The sequence below is a fragment of the Diabrotica undecimpunctata genome, chromosome 5, assembly GCF_040954645.1.
Source record: "Diabrotica undecimpunctata isolate CICGRU chromosome 5, icDiaUnde3, whole genome shotgun sequence".
NCBI classification, from domain to species: domain Eukaryota; kingdom Metazoa; phylum Arthropoda; class Insecta; order Coleoptera; family Chrysomelidae; genus Diabrotica; species Diabrotica undecimpunctata.
The window spans coordinates 132,723,284-132,745,319 of record NC_092807.1 but is presented as its reverse complement, the minus strand read 5'-3'; the positions used below and the strand labels follow the sequence as shown (position 1 = coordinate 132,745,319).

At 32.0% G+C, this 22,036-nt stretch overlaps 1 long non-coding RNA gene across 2 annotated transcripts in view; it reads left to right on the top strand.

Moving 5' to 3' along the window:
• The window catches only part of LOC140441800 (uncharacterized), a 120,572-nt gene that overhangs the window by 548 nt on the left and 97,988 nt on the right, over nt 1–22,036 (top strand). The gene's annotated exons all lie outside the window — the stretch shown is intronic.

The following is a 22,036-nucleotide window of genomic DNA, read 5'->3' as shown; positions in this document are numbered from 1 at the left end:
TTTCGTTTTATTTTATTGCAGCAAATAAAATAAATGTTTTTATATTGTAATAATTCTAAATGTTCTCATTTTAATGTTATATGACAATAAATCTAGTAGATATAAATAAATAGTAGTCATACCTACTACTGTCTTTTGTATGCAGCATATTTATTATTTATTACACAATTCTGATGATAAACAGATTTACGTTGGAAAAATTATATATTTACTCCAACTTATTCTTAACGGTTTAAACAATTTTAACGACTTTTATTCTATAATTAAAATTTTAAGTTACTATTGAAGGAATAGTTAATTGCGTTTTACAATGTGGAATGTTTATTGCCAGTTTTTGTCTAAATAATAGTTTGTGTTGTATCTTTTTTTTATATTAAACACCTACTGTGTTTATACCATTGGAATCTGGTCAACGCTGACCAATTATCAATTTTTATCTGTCTTAATTTACTAAAGGATGCATTCTACTAGAGCTTACCTATGGCGTCCTCTTATTTTATCTAACAGCTATGCACTAATACCTAACATGCAAATTCACAACACAGCACTGCTTTTACACTAATTACTCTTTACACTAACTCAAATGGTTTTGTTCATTTAAGTCTTCTTTCTAACCCAGTATTATCAAGGAACTGGATGGCCTCGATGCTTACGTGTTTATGGAGCCGTTGTTCGTGACTACCTGCCATCTTCTTGATAATTTTATTTACATCTTCCATTTTAAGGTCCTTGTGGAGGTCGACATTTCTGATGTACCAAGGAGCATCAACGATGTTCCTTAGTACTTTATTCTGGAATCTCTGGATGATCTGGATATTACTTTTATTAGCACAGCCCCAGAGTTGGCAACCATACATTCATACTGGTCTCAGTATTTGCTTGTATATCAGTTGTTTATTATGTGTGGACAAAACTGAATTTCTTCTCATTAGCCAAAACATTTTCTTGTAACGGATACCTAGTTCCTCCCTTTTCTTTTTGATATGGGCTTTCCAGCAAAACTTTGCATCAAGTGTGATACCCAAGTATTTTGCAGTCGATGCGTGCGGTATTTGGGCATCATTTATTCTAATTGGAATATTTTGGATTTTTTTGTTTGTAAAATTAACGTGAATTGATTTAGATTCGTTTAGTTTGATTTTCCATTTTTTTTTTGTCTACTTATGGATTTTATCTATTGACAACTGTAATTTTTCTGCTACTTCTTCAATGGTATCACCTACTGCTAGAATGGCAGTATCATCTGCAAAGGTGGCTATAGCATCATTTTCTAGTTCAGGTATGTCGCATGTGTATAACAGGTAGAGGACCGATATACTTCCTTGCGTGACTCCTGCTTTAATTTCTTTTAAATCTGTGTAAACGTATTCTTGTTTAAGTCTGAATTATCTATCAGATATGTATGACTGTAGAATTTCTGAATATTGTCTAGGCATAAAGGATTTCAGTTTATACAGTAAACCTTCATGCCATACTTTATCAAATGCCTTAGCTACGTCTAAAAATATCTGTTGTATCTATAGGTACTCCGTTTCAAAACTATTAATAGAACAGTTTTTTTAACAGATAATCCCAACGTAATTTCATAAATTAGTGATGAGTAGGGATGTATTTTGTCCTGCGGACGCGGACGCGACGGGACACGGGACGGGAATGGTGCTTTGTCCTGCGGGGCGTCCAGTACCTATGTCCCGCAAAAACTGCTTTCTTATTATCGAAATGATTTTGTAATTAAAGTTATACGAAGATGTATCTATAGTAGAAACCCTCAATTCAGAAGAGTGATATCATAGTTTAAACGCCGAATATCCTCAAATTTAAATGTACACAGCGGCCCTCGAAAACTGTCTGTTTTCTCGATTGCAATTTGCGTTTCCTCATAAGAAATTACAGAATATTTAAAGTAGTATATTTATTTGTGCTTCTCTATAGAAAAACTGACCAGGAGTTGTCGTACAGTGTAGCCTATTCTTGTTCACAAGTAGTAATTATGGTCATACAAAACCTGTATTCTTCCACGCAGCGATTATTACCGTCATAAAAATACCAAAAAATATTATTTTTTCAATAGTAAAAATTAAGTACAAAATTGTAATTAAATAAATTTTATTTATATGTTTCGTTTCGTTACATATTTAAAATTATAAAATAAAAATCGATATTTTAAAACAATATTTTTCAATCGTTTGGCAACTTTGGAATTAGCGACGGAATTCCGACCCGCAGAAATCCGTAAAACTAGTTTTTGTCGAGCAAGTGCCCAGTAACAATAGTTCATTTACATAGGCGTTTCTAAGGGTAGGGCATGTGTTGCATTTTGTGAATATATTTTATGCGATAAGTTTGTGTTATTGATAAAATGTGTTATTGATAATACGAATGTTATAGTTTGTCGTTTTATAGTAAATTTTTAGTTATATTCTGTGATTATTTGTTTTGAGTTTTATTGGAGTTGGACGAAAAACCGAGTTGTTCCAAGAGAAGACAGCAAAATTCTGATGTTGATTCCAAAAATGAAAAGCCACAAAAGAGACGGAAAATGTTAACGTCCGAAGAGAAGGTAATGATACGAAACGTTTATGAAGGAATTGTCGGCAGAAAAATGGCATTAAATGTTAGCTAAGCGGTCGACATTTGTAACAGTTTAACAAAAGTATCCTTTAGCTGTATTTATCGTGTACTTAAAAATACATCGGAAAATAAAAAGCAAGAAAAAGGTAAAACTAGAGGTAGGAAAAGCATTGTTTTCGATGACGAGACAAGGAATATTATACGTCGAAAAATTCATTCATTTTATTTTCGGAGTGAAATTCCAACACTGAAAAAAAATTCTCAAGAGCTCAAAAAAGATGACTCTTTACCCAAGATATCTCATAGGGTCTTAATCAGAACCATGCGCGAAATGAACTTTCGATATGTAAAACGCAACAGAAAAAGTATGCTATTAGAAAAAAATGAAATTATTCTATGGAGAAAAAAAAATTTAGAAGAAATACGAAAAATTCGCAGCACTGGATGCAAAATATATTATTTGGATGAAACCTGGATTAACGAAGGTCATACAGTTGGAAAAGTTTGGCAAGATTTAAATGTCAAAAGTAAACGCGAAGCATTTATAGAAGGCTGGTCTACAGGATTAAAAGCTCCATCAGGAAAGGGACGGCCTTTAATCATCACCCATATAGGAAGTGATACAGGGTTCTTTGATGATGGTTTGCTTCAATTTGAGTCGAAAAAAACAGGTGATTATCATAAAGAAATGACTTCCGAAGTATTTGAGCGCTGGTTTAAGAGAATCTTACCAAAATTGGAATCTGGGTCTGTGGTTGTTATGGACAATGCGCCATATCATAGCCGCAGACTAGAACAATTACCGACGACGGCATGGCGGAAAGGGAGAATTCAAGAATGGCTTACAGAAAAGGGGATTGCCTACGAAGAATCAATGCTCAAAATTCAACTACTTGACATTGCACGGTTAAGGAAAAGTGAATATCTTAAATATGTTGTGGATGAAACTGCAAAAGATTATGGTGTCAAAGTTCTACGTCTACCACCTTATCATTGCGAACTTAATCCCGTTGAACTTATCTGGGCGCAAGTGAAAGGAAAAGTAGCACGCAATAACAAAACGCTCAAATTAAACGAAGTTAAGGAACTTTTGATTCAAGCAATTATCCATGTAACTCCAGAGAAATGGGCTAAATGTATAGGCCACATAATTAAAGAAGAATATCGTATGTGGGAACTTGACACTCATGTCAAAGTTTTACTAGAGCCAATTATAATTACACCAGGTGAAGATAATGACAGCGATAGCAGCACTGCATCTTCAGATTTAGACAGCGAATAATATTTTCTAATAGTTTAGTAGGCATCAGCATAGAAAAACCAAAAACAAAAAAAAAAACGAGAAGAACATAGTAAGTGTGTATAGTGTTTGTGTTTAAATAGAATAGTACAATGTTTTGTTACATCCAAAATTATTTATATTTTGTTTTTATAGAATTTTATTTTGTTTTATAGGATTTTATTTTGTTTTGTTTTATACTGTTTAAGTGTTTTGTTTATTTTATTTAATGGGACATTATGGCTCTTGGCAAACACCCATTTAAAAAAAAAAAGTGACGCGCCACAAGACATACCTCTCGGGTGGTGTGGAAACTGTCTTAAAATTTGTTTTAAAAAAATTTCATTGTGTAACTCTTTAAGGACGGGTCACGTCAAAAGACGTTTTAGCGTAACTTCCGCGACAGCCTGATGGCATCAGTAAGCTTTCTGCAAAATTACTTGTTTTTTATAGCTTTTTGTTTGTGGCATTCTGTATTTTTAGGAGACTGTATGGAATAAGCCACAAAATATTTATTTATAGGTTTAATTTACTGATTTTTCGATCTCTATATAAAGACATCGTTTTCAAATATACAAGTGATAGTAATATTTATTTTTCTATGGCTTTTTGCTTGCCGTTCTGTATATTTAGAAATAATGTTGGGAATAAGTAACAATATATTTAATTGAAATGTTTAATTTACTGACGTTTCGATCTCTATATAAAGAGATCGTTTTCAAATATACAAATGATAGCAATATTTATTTTTCTGTGGATTTTTGCTTGTGGCATTCCGTATTTTTAGGGAGAATGTTGGAAATAAGCCACAATACATCTATTTACATGTTTATTTTACTGACGTTTCGATCTCTAGTACAGAGACCGTTTTTAAAGTTAAGAAAAAAAAAGAAAATAATATAAGAATATATAAATATAAAATAATAAACAAATAAAATAAATATAACTATAATTTATATCTTTGAAAACGGTCTTTGGATATATAGAGATGGAAACTTCAGTAAAAACCTGCAGATAAATATATTGTGGCCTATTTTGAACAATAATATGTAAACAATATAATATAATTAACGTTAAAATAAAAGTGAGTGTACGCCACTGGATTTTCATACGACTTTCCCCACTTCTACGACTTCAAACGATGACTCACTCTCCCAAATAGTGAAATTAGAGTTTACATTATGTTTGAAACGTAAAAATATTTATAGAAATTAAAAGGTTTTCATATTGAAGAAACGTAATTACTACATTTAAAATAACAGAAAATTTTAAAAAGTGTTCGACAATTTTTTTTATTTATTGTGATGCACGCCTGGTATGTAAAAGATTGTTTTAGTTTAATTCACCCGACATTACGGTGACACCACCAGATGATTAAACATTTGAATCTAAACGTAAACGTGATAAATAAAAAGAACTTTATTTCTCTTACTTTCTTCTACCAGTAATTTAAAATTAATTCCGTTGAGAATTCAAGAAGCGGAATGGGATTTAGTAAAAACAATAGGTTTCTTTAAAAAACTGCAAAAGGTTACAGACTTACTAAGAGGGGAAAAGTATGTCACGCTTCCCAGTGTAGTCACTATAAATTTTTTAATACTCGAAAACCTCGACAAAAAAATTATACTGACCAAAACAAGTACAATGTTTTTCAGTTTCCTGTAGCAAATTTTTAGCATAAATTTAAAAACACTTAATATTTCCAAAACAGTTAAAGATAGGTATAGGAGAGTGCACATGAGATATATCTAGAATATTCCGGGAAATCTAAAAATTTAATAATATACAGAATGTTGAATTTGAAATAAGAAAGTTGGTTTTGACCACTGTTACATGACACACCCTGTATGAAAAGTTTTTATTGCAAAATATGCTGAACTAAAAATACCAATCGACGTTTCTAAACGTTTTTATGAACACTCTTCATTTATTAATCATCGAATTTATTCCATTTGGCTGTTTCTCCCTGTAGAAGCGACACAAGTGCAAGTTAGAATATATCTACAGTCCATCTAATTTACAAACCGTTGCACGTCATTATCTACGTCAGAAATCGAAGTTGACATAGTTGCCAAAGTATAAAAAAATCCTGAATCCATTTTAAATCAAATAGGTCACATAATTATTATTCTACTCTTTACAACGACTATTTAAATTCTTACGTGACATTTTTGAAATAAAACACACTAATTTTGTTCTAAAAAGAACAGATTTTATTAAATAGGTAAAAATATAAAACAAGAGGTATTAACTTTAAAATTTAAAATAATAAAGTACAAAAAGTGTCAACACCGCAACTGTCAAATAAGTGTTACCAATTTATGCCAAAATTTCACCTTCGTTCGATTACAGTTACAGTGTGTTCCGAACAAATGTTCTTCATAAAAACGCTTTATAATGCATTTATAGAAATTAAATGAAACATATTGTTGTCTATTTCTTTAAGTTAACATTAATAGAAATATTTAAATATTAGTTCTACGCGTATATAATAAAATATGTCTAGTGGCTGTAATGCCAGTGTACTCGGCAAAGTGATTCTAAAAAAGAACACACCTACCGCCTAAATATTTCGTGTTGGTATCATGTGACGTCACGGGCTATGACGCTGATGACGTGCAACGGTATGTAAATTAGATGAAGTATATATAAAAGGCTATGATGACAAGTCACACCGTTTGTCCAGTAAGATAACGACGCAATGCAGGAAAGAAATATGAACTACCAAAATTTGACATTTTAGTCATTTGTTTTTGAAACGATATGTTTAATTAATAACACTGTATTAATTACATAATAATATAATTACTAATTATTTTAATAATATTTTTAAGATAGAATTTAATACAAAATAATTTAAAGCTTTGTCAGTTTAGATATAAAATCCTAACGCCATCTGAACAAAGCAATCTGAATTAATTAATTTTTTCGAAAATTGCTAAAAATATAGGTTACTGTAATTGTAAGGTAAGATCAATGACGTATAATATATATTTATTATATGTACAGTCTGTCCCAAACCCTTCTTTCAGTGCGTCACTAATTTTGACGTCATATAAGATTTTAAGAATGTCGAGAATTATTGCATGACATTTTAATTAAATCTGACAGTTAAAGAATCGTAATCGGCTAAATGTGAAAAGGTTATTGTTTGAAAATATAGAGTAAAAACTTTAAGAATTCAATTTTTTTTTTAATTTACTTATTAGAGGTCCCGTCCTGTATAAAAAAATTTATTGCGCATTATATTGGAACGGCATTTTGTCATAATTCCTATTCTATACATTCCAAGGAAAGTGCTTAATTAGTTAAGATTTATTTATGTATTTATTATTATTTATTACAAATACTATGACTAAAATGTATAGTATTTAAACTACTAATATGAATATTGTTTAGAATAATTTAAAACTTACTTCCCTAACGTCAGAAACTGGTAATAAAGTTGTCCCAGCTTCTTTTTCTAATTGAAAATAATTTAATAATTTTAATATTAGTCTTTGTTCATTCTCGGTATATCTCGGCATATTTAAAATATTTTTATGACAATAAATACAAAATTAAATTTTCACTGTAAAATGTCTGAAAATACTAACCTGGAATGACAATTATTATTTTATCAGTTGACACTGTCAAAGTACTGTCACTATCGAGACCATCTGCGTCAAATTATATTTATGCGCATTATTGATTGGATATCTATTTATCGTATTATAAACTCCAACCAATTATATCCGTTATTCGCTTTAATATGCAAATATCCGTGAACGATATATAATTTTCTAAGTTCTATGTATAATAATCACGTTTTTTTCTGTCACTTCTAGCTTAATGCGTTAGAGAGAATTCGATTAACTGTGACGCACTGAAAGAAGGGTTTGGGATGAACTATAACTTGGTAAGATAAACACTATGTAAGATACACTTACTATAAAAATAAAATGACGTTTAACAAACGTTAACGCTTTAGCAAAATAAAATAAAACAAAAACTTTTAATAAAATAACATTAAATCAAGTTGAATAAATATATAGAATAAAATAATTTTTTGAGCATTTTGTGGTGGGGGTAGAATAGTTCGTCGGATCATGACATATGATACATCATTGAAAAGGAAATGCGGTAGCGAATATGTTGAGACAGAAAAAACACACATTGCGGCATTGCTAAAACTGAATTACATTATATCTTCTTTGTGTTTGGTCCGATTGACACCAAAGGAAAGGATATCACGAATAAATTGAGATAGAAAAGCAAACAAAGCGACTACCAAAATGGCACTACACAGAGTCTTCATTATTAATGAACGTATAGTTACATACGAGATGTCATAGAGCACTATAGATAAAAATAGATTTACCCTAAGACAAATTTTGATTTATTGACTTACAGAAAGCCTTTACCTGTATACAAAATAAACAACTGATCGAATCCTAACATGCAACATAGCAAATAAAAGGGGAGGATATAACGAATATATTTAGATAGAAAAAACAAACAAAGACTACCAAAAGGGCACTACACATTGTCTTCGTTATTATTGAACGTGATGCTTTATATATAAAGCATAAGGTAAATGAAAAGGGCCTCTGACTTAAAATGAATTGAATTAAAAAATAACTTGAATTAATAACTTAAATAACTTGAAACTACGTTCCAATTTGACTTGAAACTTGAATCATAAAAAAACATAAAAATTAAAAAATATTTTAAAGAATTGCTTGCTTGTGGTATTAAAATCAATTATAACAAAAGTCATTTAACTTTACTCTCTGTATATAGGTGTTCGAAAGCTAAAACTAAGACCGAAGATTAAGATAAGTTATTTTTTCAACTAAAACACTCTTGTATCATTGGAGGAAATATGAACGCACATAATTCTCTTTGGGGCTCATCTAAAAATGATAATACAGGCCATCAAATTGTAGAGACAATTCAGAATCTAGATTATGTGGTAATGAATAATGGACAACCAACTTGCCAAACGAGAACAGATTCCATGATTGATGTCACATTTTGCTCACCTTCTCTCTTTGATAAAATTTCGTGGTCTGTAGATACTGATACTTTGGGATCACATCACTTCGTTATAAGGGTTGTAATCGATATTTTGGGAACTTATGCGAATATCATTTATCCTAGTAGTAGGTGGAACATTAAAAAAGCCAATTGGTCGTTATATTCTCAGTTTATTAATACCTTATTCACTAACAACCCTCATGCCTCCTCAGACACCCAAGAAAAATATAATTTCCTTATTGACTGTATTAATGAAGCTTCTAAACAATCTATTTGCCAATATAAATCATTTAAATGTAAACGTACCCTCCTCTTTCCACATCCTCTAAGTAACTCATGGGTAGACAACTTTTTTGATAAAACAGCTCCACGTTACGTAAATAACCAGGTAGATCTAATGCCATCTGAAACTCTCCTATCTGATCAGAATCATTCTCTCTTCATACCTTTTTCAAGAGCTGAATTAGAGTTTGCCCTTGATAATCGCGTTAGTACCTCACCAGGATATGATGCAGTCATATGTTCCTATGATAAAAAATTTGCCAGATAACGCAAAATAGTTACTTTTAAATATATTTAACCATATAGTTATTGATGGTAACGGCATAATCGATTTGAAGCGTATTATAGTCGTCCCTATTCCCAAACCGGGAAAAAACCCTAAATTAGTTGAAGCTTACCGACCTATATCATTATTATCATGTATACTTGATACTTGACTCTTAAACGGATGATTAAAATTAGGTTAGATTGGTGGCTAAGAGATCAAAGTCCCTTACCCGCTAACAACATAACTTTAAGAAAGGTTATGGAACTTTAGATTCCTTAACAACTCTTGTTGTAAACATTCAGAAGAGTTTTTCCAGGAACAGTTATGTACCTGCTTTATATTTAGATATCGAAAGTGCTTACAGCTCGGTATCTCTTACAATTCTCTAACAAAAAATGATTAAATTCTCTCTCTCAAGAATCCAACAGATGGATTCCATCAAAAATGGTTTATAGAAAATGGTTTTGTATTATCTTGCAGTAAATCACAAGTTTGTTTATTTACCAGACATAACTTTCCTAATGCCAGTACAATCAATTTAGGTGGGCACCAATTTTCCCTTAAAATCACATTAAACTTTCTTAAACCATATATTTAAATAAAAATATTGGTCTATCTATAACGAGCAATTACAAAGAGGCAATAGCTCTATATACAGATGCGTCTAAATCTCCAGATGGAACTGGATGCGCTTTTTTATACCATCGGGACATATAGAAAAGAAATTCAAACTGAACCCGGAAACTTCGATTTATACAGCAGAGGATATTGCAATATATGAAGCTTGTAGCTGAAGTTGATTTTGCCCATATTATAATTTTGTTCGACTCCTTAGCAGTGTTAAAATCTATTGGTAAATATGAACCACCAAACTTACAAGACTGCCCATACATTTATAGAATTAAACATATTCAAACTCTTTTAACCAAAGGAATCAATGTACATTTTCTCTGGATTAAAGCACATGCAGGATTTGAACGTAATGAATTTATCCACTTATTAGCCAAAGAAAGCATTTCAACCAATACTGATCTTCTACATAAAGTAACGCTTTCTGATAGTATTATTTCTTGCAAGTCAGCATTGCTTCTAGAGTGGAAGGTTACTACTAGTGGAAGAAATACTCTTTTTTGAATCAAAATAGATACTCGTTAATTCAGCTAGATATTCCCAAATTTCCTTGGTACAAGTCTTGTAGAGCTTCCAGGAGGCACATAACTTCCATTATTAGAATACGATTCGGGCACGCATGTTATCCAAAACACTTATTTAAAATACAGATTTTGGATGATGACAAATGTGGGCTTTGTGGAGACGAAAGTGATTTAGATCATATATTTTTTGGTTGTTCTAAAAATACAGTCCACTCATCCAAACTTATAAATGATTTATTAAAATATAAAATAGCAGCTTCTTGGAACATACTATATTTATTATTACTTGGCTCTGTAGATATCTACACCTGTTTAATTAAATTTTTAAAGGACAGCAAATTATCATTATAATTCTCTAAAAATTATTTAGTTAATCTTGTTACCTTTGTTTTAATCCATTTGTATAACTTCCTCCTCTCCGTGACCTAGTGTTGTTGTGACGTATATAAATCAATGCCTTGATAAGTTCTTAGGCGAGAAGAGTGTGTCCCTGTTCTCCTAATATCTATGTAATCTTTTATTTTCATATGGCATTTAAGTAAATTATAATGATGGATACTGTCTTATTCCTTTTGTGTCTGGCTGTATGACGATAAGTCTAAGCCAAAAAAAAAAAAAGAAAAATAACATGTGACGTTTATAACGTTACACTTTTAACCATGTATTTTCTTTATGGTATTAGCGCGGCTGTTCTGTTATAAAAATTACACTTATTTCGAGAATACGTGTTTTTTCATTACTTCAACTTTTGCTTTCGATGCTGCTTTATTTATCACTTTAACCTCTCCGTATTTTCTCAGTGAGATTTAACTCGCTATAACACAGACACAGACATGGACATTGTGCAATTTTATTGGTGATGTTCTAGAATTTATGTATTTGAAACCTTTGTGCATCCATAGAATTCTACGCCGTAAGTCCAGATGTGTTCAGAATGGCCATATAAATCAATACCTTACTTAGGAGAGTAATTGAGATTTCCTACATATTGAACTAGATATATATCTTAGTTTTATGTTCAGTTGGTTTTTACCATTTCCTTTTGTGATTTTTGCATAATTTTATTATATTTATATTTACAAGGCAAGTTATAGCAATTTTTCATTTGTTAATATGTTATGAATGAACTTCATGTATATTATACAGTGATGAGTGTCTTACCACCCGGCTTTTTAATGTAAGAGATAGAAAACACAGTTACCTTGTGAAATAAAAAGATATGAAACTCGTAGAGGTGGGAAATAATCGGTAGAAACCTATAATTAACATAAATCGATAGTCTCACACCTTTAGACGTTAGCTTCGAGCTACATCACCTTGGTCATAATTATTATGTGTAACGTATGTGTGACGTATTTCCATTTTTTAATTTCACATAAAGTAAAAACTGATTGACCATAATAAAGCAAAAATGTGAATAAAATAATTTAATTAATAGTAATTATTTAATCTAGTTTTAAATTATTAACCAAGAATAATTTCTATTATGATGTGAGGAGTTTCATACACTCTTGTCACGGAATAAATACTATCCTTCGTGGATTAGTGGTAAGAATTCGACACAGACGTCGCAGACGATTAGAGTTCAAAACCCACATGTGGTTTTCTTTTTTTTTTTAATAATTTGAAATTATGCAGAGATCGTTTTGCTTTGAATTGTTTAACATTTATGTCAGTCGTTACTAGCATTAGAAGTGTTTAAAGTTAAACACAAATATCTTATTGAAAAAAAAGTATCGCCGTACTTTCGAAAATAAAGTAAAAATTCTTCAAAATTAAAAGAACGTTAAATAAGTAAAAATTCTACAAAAATAAAAAAAAAATATTGTAAATAAACGTATTTACAATATGTTCAAATAAGCCTTCATTAGCAGCAGAACAATATCCCAAACTGTCACTGAAGAAATATAAAAGTTTGATGGATCAGAGTTCAAGTCACGATGTTCTCATGCAGGCGATCAGGGTTCAAATCCCACATGAAGGTTTTACTTTTTTAAAAATTTGAAATTATGCAGATATTATATCGTTTTGCTTTAAGTCTCTAGACATTTATTTCAGTTTTTATTAGAAGTGTTTATAGTAAAACATGAAAATCTTATTGAAAAAACAATGTCGTACTTTTGAAAATAAAGTAATAATTCTTCAAACATAAAAGAACGTTCTAAATAAATGTACTTCCAAAAATATTTAAATAGGTAGAAATTCTATAAAAATAAAAAAAAAATTATTCTAATGAAATGTATTTACAATAAATGTTCGAATAAGCCTCCATTAGCAGCAGAACAATAACCCAATCTATTATAAAAGTTTCGTCTAACATTAGTTAATGTTTCTGGACTAATACCTCTCATTGAATCAGAGATCTTTTCTCTTAATTCTTGGAGAGAATTAGGCCTATCGTCTTCAATTCCATATAGCTTGAACTTGATATATCCCCACATAAAAAAATCACAAGGTGCAAGATCAGGTGATCTTGCATTAAAAAAAATATCTCCGTGGCCACTAATCAATCGATTAGGAAAAGTCGCACTGAGATATTCACTGACGATGCGAGAATTATGTGCGGGACAACCATCGTGTTGAAACCATATGGAATCGAAAGGTATTGGTAAATTACGAAGGGCTGGGACAATTTGATTTTGCAGAAGTTCCAAGTATTTCCGCCCAGTCAACATACCGTCTATAAAAAATGGACCAATGACATGATTCCCTATTATGCCTCCCCAAACATTTACTTTTCGAGGACGCTGGGTACGAGCGACATAAATCTGACGAGGATTTCCTCGAGACCAATACCGAGCATTCATTGAATTGTGACGGCCCTGCAATGAAAACGTACATTCATCGGTGAACAAAACGTTCTCTAAAAAATGTTTATCTTGATGTGACATTTCCATTGCAGTTTGACAAAATTCTAAACGTCTATATTGATCCCCAGGGAATTGTTCGTTGGATTTATGAAGTTTATAGGGACGGTATCCATGTCTTTTCAAAATTTTACCTACTCTAAATCTTGAAATTCCATATTGTTCTCCGAGACGAGATGTTGATTGGGTAGGATTTTGCTCAATACTTGCACAAATCAAAGTGTCCCTTAGTTCCAAATCTGGATTTACCTCCCTTCGTCTACGAACTCCTCTTGGAGTGAACACGGATCCATAAGTAAAAAAATTACGTATAATAGACTGAATTGTTGATCGTGCTGGAGCCGGCCTATTTGGAAACATATTTACAAATTGTTGTCTAATCATGTTGTCTGATAATCCATTCACATGCCAGACAACAATTTGCACTTTTTCCTCGACCGTTAAAACCATTTTCACGAATTGTTTTTTCAATAAAAAGTTTCTGTTTACCGTGCAAAAACACTTCTCGGTATGTTATTATTTTTGATGGCTTGATGATTTGGTTAGCTGTAAAGCAGGCAGCTGTTCGCGTGCATCCATTACAATGTTGTTAATTGTTATGAAAATCATTACCTCTACAGAGGAATTGATATTAACATTGAGAATTTAGTGATGGATTTGGCATTAAACAGTCTTAACCGGATTATTTTGCAATCACAACTGAAGACTGAAATTTCATATTTTAGTTTATTTCATATCATATTTTCTATTATTTTTTGATTGACTAAAACAAAAATTTTATCCTTAGTGTGAATTGAACCTCCAATCTTCTTGTCATTAGACCACGTCTCTAACTATTACGCCAATTCCACACACAATTGTTTTAGGATAGAACATACCTACCTTTAGTTTACTCAAATATTTTAGTTAAGTTATTTTTATTATTAAATAAACTTAAAAATTTATAATTTAAAATGGCTAATAATTAATGTTTTTTACTATAATATATCTTAATTTATTCAATCATTTATTCTAACATCAGAAATTATTAAAATAAAATATTTTCGAGGTCATCCGTATAATTATGACTGAAGTGAAATAGCCACGTCAAGAACTAGCTTTATCTCATACTATCTCACAACTTAATCTGTCTTCTATCCTTTCCGCTCTTTTGCCGGGTTGTAAGACACTCATCACTGTATACTAAAACAAGTTTTTGACTGTTGCGGAAAAAGTTCTAGAGGAAAATCTTTCCAAAGGTCAGATAATATAGCGTAGGATTCTGAAACAATGAACATAAACGCGTTTGACAAAGTATAAGTTCTGAATTGAAAAAGTCTTTGTATTTAGAAATCTGTTTAGAAAAGAGTGTTTACCCCCCATTAACGGCCAAGCAATGAAAAACAATAATTTTTCCGAATTTTTTTATTGACTAGTTAAAACTGCCTCAACTAAGATGTGTTTATGATTTTTTAACAAAGCAATTAACAATAACATTTAAAAAATTAAGGGTGCGTGTACGCACCCTTGGCCAGTACTGTTATACATAATATATAATTATTATTTTGTATGAAACGATTCGAAACATTCGGGATGAAGATGAATTTTACATTTTTTGTATAAATATATAGTATGACTTTTGCATAACCTACATTTCTTTTGTGCACTTATATTGTGCCTTCTAATCAAATGACCAATATTGTCAAATCTTACATCGCAAGGCAAACTATCTTTGAAGGGACGTCCATAACCCGAGCGAGCAGATACTTCTGTGTTCACTATTTCAGCACAACATTCAAATTTCATAAGTAATACTGCTAGAAGTGATCGAAATTGTAAATCTGGCAGTTTACTATCATTTGCAATATTGTAATTCTTTCAGCTATTTACGACTCTGCTATCAATAAGATTTATAAATAGAGATCACCACCATTTCTTCCCTCTTATTCTGATTCGGTAATTAGCAATGCCATTATAGTGCAAATCCACACCACCCATAAACATATTGTATTCGGCTACTACATTAGGCTGAGATACAAGAATATTTTTGTGTTCTTTCCGACTGTATGGTTCTGTTTGAACAAGAGTTAGTAATGTGCAGGTATTTGTTATTACCGTAACAGCAGAATTATAATTTCATCTCACTAGAGTAAAACTTTAGACACAGTATCAAATGCAGACTCGAATGCCCGTGCCGTCTTTTTGAACGTTTTGCAATTCTGTAATGGACACTTTCCAGGGCGGTTTTCTCTTATAGTACCCGTGGCAAAGAATCCTAGAATCAAAGAAAGCTTGTTGGTCCATTCTTCATTTATTATGGTGCCGAGGTAGTTGTAGTGCGTCACTCTTTCTACAGGGGATTGGTTGACGTAGAGTTGACCTTCTGTTATCCTTTTCTTGCTAATTATCATAAGCTTTGTCTTCTTAACGTTTATATTGAGTCCATATTGTTGACTGTAATACGTGATTTTGTTAACGATGCAGTTAACGTATCTGCATCGCTGGAATAAGACTTCTACTGAGAACGTGAGAACAAAGCCTCTCTAGTAGTACCAACAGCATTTGTGAACCCGAACTGGTTGGGGGAAATTTGTCTTTCACAGAGCTTGTAGATTCTCCTATGAATTATTTTATATTTAAATGGGAATAAGCCACAATTAAAGGTTAAAATACGTTTATTGACGTTTCAATTTCCACTTCGGAAATCGTTCTCAAAATACAAACATTAGTTTGTATTTTGAGAACGATTTCCGAAGTGGAAATTGAAACGTCAATAAACGTATTTTAACCTTGAATTGTGGCTTATTCCCATTCAAATATAAATTAATTTAAAATGCCACAAGAAAATAGCTTCAGAACAATCCTATGAATTATCTTTAGAAACAATTTTAGAAGATGACTCATGAAGCTTATAGTACGGTAATCTTCGCATTTTTTGGCTCCCGGTTTTTTTTGGAAGTGCAATAAACTCCAACGCCAACTTTTCGAAACCATCAAGAAAAGGAAAACGGCGCATCTAGGTCACATCATGCGAAATGAAAAATACCAGTTCCTCCAACTTATAATCGAGGGTAAAATTGAAGGCAAGGGAGGAATGGGTCGCAAGAAAATGTCCTGGCTCCGAAACATAAGGCAATGGACAGGGATTAACGACATACAACTACTTGCAATATGTATCTCTGATACATATTGCAAGAAATAGAGAATTAATGGAAAATGTGATCGCTAACATCCATTAGTGGATTTGCATCTGAAGAAGAAGAGCAATAAACTCAGATTTCAGCTATTCTGTTGGTATTTCTCCAGAGTTGTATATGTTGTTGAATATCTTTACAATTATTGCTATTGAGTCGTTGTGCATTAGTTTGAGTAGTTCTATTTGTGTATTATCAGGGCCTGCCGCTTTGCCATCCTTTAACTGTGTTATTGCGGAATAAACTTTCTGCTGTAATATTCTTGGTTCATCAATTATCTCTTCTTCGCATCTTTCCCTTGCTTCTTTTTCGTTCGGTTCTTTTTCTTTCATCAAAATTAGACTCTCCAAAATACGCTCTTTTGGAAAAACCATTTCAGAAATAAAACACTATTAGAGTCGTGGTACCACACAGACCTCAAATTAACTTTACCGCTGGCTATTCAGAGCAATACTAAATTACAGTTGACGTTCGTCTTGGAGTGGCTTACGAGTGCACCAACTTAAAGGTAGATATAAATGCCAGGCATAAATGCTAAATTGACCCCACAACGCAAGTTGAGGGCTAAAACATTATAACACCTGAACTCTCTTATCAACAGGCAGATAAAAACGTGAACTGTAATAAAGTATTTGAAGTCGGAACCCTGGCTTTAAAAGACATTGAAAACAAAATTTTCAATGAGATACGCTCAAAAAGAAAGTTAGCTGTTAAGTCAATAGTCTCTATAACCAGGTCGATGACAATTAACACCACTAAAGTGTGTGTAAACTCAAACACTCTCTTATGTCGAATGGTGTGCACAGAAAGGAGTGATGGTAGACTTGAAGAAGTATTTCAATATGAACTATGTGCGTATCCCCGACCTTTCTTCGACGAATTTGGCTTGATAAGAAGAGGAAGCAAATCTTCAATGGTTACTATTTTGGCTCCAGACACAATAGAATCATCATGTACTCTAGATACAGGGAAAATGTCATACATCATTGATGATGGTCACCTCCTTTATCGTTCTCAAAGTACCAACATTGTATTTTGAGAACGATTTCGGAAGTGGAAATTGAAACGTCAATAAACATATTTAAAACTTCAATTTTGGCTTATTCCTATTAAAACAATAATTACTTTATATTATACATACCTAATTAAAATAGAGATTTTTTTTAGTATGAAATAGTCTATTTACAGATAAATATTTTACCACCCTGTATGCAATCTTGACCTTTGCACCGTAGACCGTATTTATGTATTCGTAACTTTGTCAGTTGGCTGGTATTTTCGCTAACTTTCACATTTCAATTGCAACGTAACGAAAGGAATCGATTTAGACGCAAAAAATAAGCAATCTGCTGCCTTCATCTTATTGAAGATGGAACATGTAATAGGCTAAAATTAGATGCAACGTAATAAGGAGAAAGGTTTATGCAACGGCTTAATGGTATTTGTGTAGTTTGAAATTTAATTATCAGCATCAATTCTAATACAGGATGGAAATATTTAGTATTTTTCTATTTTGACGTGTTCTCCATATATTATGATTTCTCGTAGGATGTTGCATACCCCCGGCTTGATCTGCTGGATCTTTACACAAGCATGACATTATTCACGGATTATTTTTTATATTACGCCGTTTTCCTACTCACAAGAGCGTAGGCGTAAAATTTCGGGGAAATGCTTTTTAAATGCATTCATTTTTTTCGAATACTGAGAAAACTAACAAATATTTAAAAAAAATGTAAATGCAGAATGAAAGATTACATTATTACCGAGGGCTGTAAGTCCCTTAGAATAAACAAAAAGTTTCTTTTGAATGAGATATTTAAAATTAAAAATCACACTAAATTTTCTCTTCTTTTTCACCCCTGTAACTTATTAAAATAAACATTATAGAAGCTTTCAGGGACTTTCGGCCCTCAGTAATAATGTATTCTTTCATTCTGCGTTTAAATTTTTCAAAAATACATATTAGTTTTCTTAGGATTCGAAAAAAATGACATACACAACACCATGAATTTAACCCCGCGGCTGTGTGGTGAAATTTTCTGACAGGAGCTGTGTTGGGGTAATTATCACCCCATTTTTTTATTTATAAAATTGAGAAAATATTTTATTTTTACATGCAACCTTAAGATTTTAAATCATGGTTATATTGTTATATAATGTTTTTCAAAGTTAAATCATTTAAAAAATTTCCGTTAAAAATTCAACGATTTAAAAAATATACTAAAATTTAGTTTATATTTAAACCACTACCACAATTTTTGTTACCAAAATTTTTATTATAGATATAGAATAAAAAAAATACAAATTTTATAAAAAGTAACTATGAACTTTTGTTTAAATAGCATAATTAACAAGTATTTGTACTTTTAGAACAAAAATATACACAATGTTCAAGACAAAGAAAAATGTCACATTTCACACATTTTTTTTTGGCACTTTCTGTCCTTTCCATTGGGACACACTCCACATCTGGATGTTGTTCGTTGTTTCTTGTTTGAAGGTCCTTGAGAGGTCTCTCCGCTATCATTTCTTTTTAGTTTCGCTCTTATGTTTGATGGTATTCTTTGATTGTTATATATGGTTTAATTAGTGCCAAACCAAGTTCTTTTTAAAAAAATCTGCGTTTTAGTTTTTCAGTTGGCTTGTTATATTGATAAATAACATAACTATTTATAACTGCATTATTAAGCAGTGAAAAAAAATTGTTAGAGGCCATCCCTTGCTATTACAAGACATTATATAACGCAGACATTTCGTCAACCATATCTACGCCACCTTAGTGTCTATAATCTCAGGTTTATTTGATTTGTGGTCAATTTCTGGTCAAATTTTATTTTTCTTCGGGACAAAGGACACCAAAGAAATGTCTTTTTTAAATCAGAAAATTGCGTGGTTTTCAGCTCTGTTTTTGGAATTCAAAAAGATTGTTGGTATTTCCCTCTTGTTTTTACGAATAGTTCCAATGTTAACCGATGTTCATTAAGCAAATGTTCCATTAGCGGTATTCTGGCAAACCAGTTGTAGAATGTAATGTTGCGGTTAGTACCACGGATTGGATTTACAAGCCTGTTTACTAAATCAAACGGTCTATTACTAAATTAAAAAGGTCCCTCAGGCTGTGATCCAACATATACCTCTAAATTTAAAATGTAGAATGTTTTGTCGTCCACTAAGGCAAATATTTTAATGCCATATTTGGACGGCTTATTGAGGATACATTGCCGAAAGGAACAACGTCCCCGAAAAGATTCTAATTTTTCATCGATCATCAAGTATCGACTAGGAATAAAATATTGTTGACAATTGAATACAAATCGATCAAAAACATCTCGTATAGCTGCCAGTTTATCTACTCTTTTTCGTTCTTCTCTATTTTCGATATTATCGAATCGTAGGCATTTTAAATGTAATATAAATCTTTGCAGGGACATCGTTAGCCTGAAAATGTCAATTCATGTTCCATCTGTAGCCCACAGATCCTCCAGATTTAACCTATTGGCTTTATAAACGTCTGATAGATATAATAATCCGAAAACTGCACGAATTTCTTCTGCGTCCGTAGACTTGGTGATATATTTATGTTGGTCATTAAAATTCTGAGCTACTAAACTGATTTTTTTATTAGTGCATTGGACAATATTTTCTACAATAATATCATCCGGGAATAATTCCCAGCAAGAAATGGGCGACTTGCAATGTTTTGCATTATATCGAACACCGGGAAGTAAAGTTATTAAATTTTCTTGTCGTGTTCCAACCGATTTATTAGGACAGTTCTTTGCCCATTTTGTTTTCCCATCGCGTCCGATAAAAAACTTAGATTGTCTTACTGTATTATCTTCATACTTATTGTTGTCTTGAGAAGAATCTTCCGACGATGATTGATTTTCCTGAGTAGAACTTCCAGGCTGACAATTTTCCACTGATTGAAGTTGGTTTTCTAAAACATCCTCACTGGGACTAAGGCTAACCTGCTGACTTTCATATTCATTCGCTTTCTGATCGTAACTCTGATCCAGTTAATTCATCCTGCCAAAGCTTCAATAGAGCTTCTTGTTCTCTCAAATTATATTTCTGTTAAAAAAATAAAGATAAATTGTGCTAGTATAAGAACTTACCTGTTAATAATAAACCGGTGTTGTGGGGTTAATTTGTGTGTTAAGTTGTGTGGCAATTTTGTTGAGTTGTTCCACTCCTGTGCCATACTGCTATAAAGCGCTCGATCAATTGACGCTTTGTGGTTATAATTTCATTAGAAATTTTTTTCTCCATAAGCTTCTAAAGGTTTTCTATTGGATTCAGATCTGGCGTATTGCCAGGCCAGTCCTTTATTTAGCACCTTTATCTGGTTGTCGGCAAGGAATTTTCTAACAGCTTTTGCCTTGTGACAAGGCGCCGAGATATGCATAAACGTAAAACTCTTATTCGGAAACCACTCCTGGACCAGGGAATCATTTTTGTTTACAGCACTATCAAGTATTGGTTCTGCTACATTGTTTCTTCGATAATGTATAGTCTATCAGTTCCTGGACTACTTATGATAAACCACACCATGATGCTTAGGGGGTGCTTTACCGTCCTTACAGTATAATCTGCTTTGTATTTTTTCTCAGGTCTTCTCCTCACATATTGAGTTCTATGCATGCACGATAGATCTGCACGGTAGATTCGTCCTAAAAACAACCTGGAATATTATTTTAGAATTGTGGACAAATTGATCAACTGTAAACTACATAAACGAAAAATAATGTTATAATGATGTTGTATATTCTTATAACGTCTATGGGATTGCTTCTATAAAGAGTTCCATATAGTGGAACTCCAGGGGTAGTTTACCCCCTGCAGGTGGTTAATTACTTGAACGCACTAGATGCTCATAATTCCTTTTATTAGCTCTCTAAGTACAATAATAGATAGTACCCAGTTAACGGATGACAACACTATCTTCGACCGTTCTCTTGATTCTTTATTCTTAATAATAATTACTCCCGTGATTTCCAGCTATTTAACTCACGTGCGTTTGTTGATATAATATTGTTTTTACTTGTTTAATTTGTACACATTATTTAATAAGCTTTTGATTACATTGCAAATTTCGCTAGGTCAGCGTGCGCCCTCATTACACCGATATTTTCAATGTCATAAACAAACAATCGCGTTTAGCAATAATAGTGTAGTTGTTCTTATAAGGATTTTAAATTTTAAACTGAATTAGGTTACTTAGATCTGATGCTTAATTAAATCCCGTTACATCCCTATCCCCCAGAAGAAAAATTTTCTGAGTGCTGTTCGTTTTCAATCAATTACATAAACTGTTTTTACTCTTCCCTTCTGAAAGAAGAAAATTTTTCGTGTCATCATCAACTGAAAACTGTACAGACATACATTATTTACATTCACTATTTACATATACATATTTA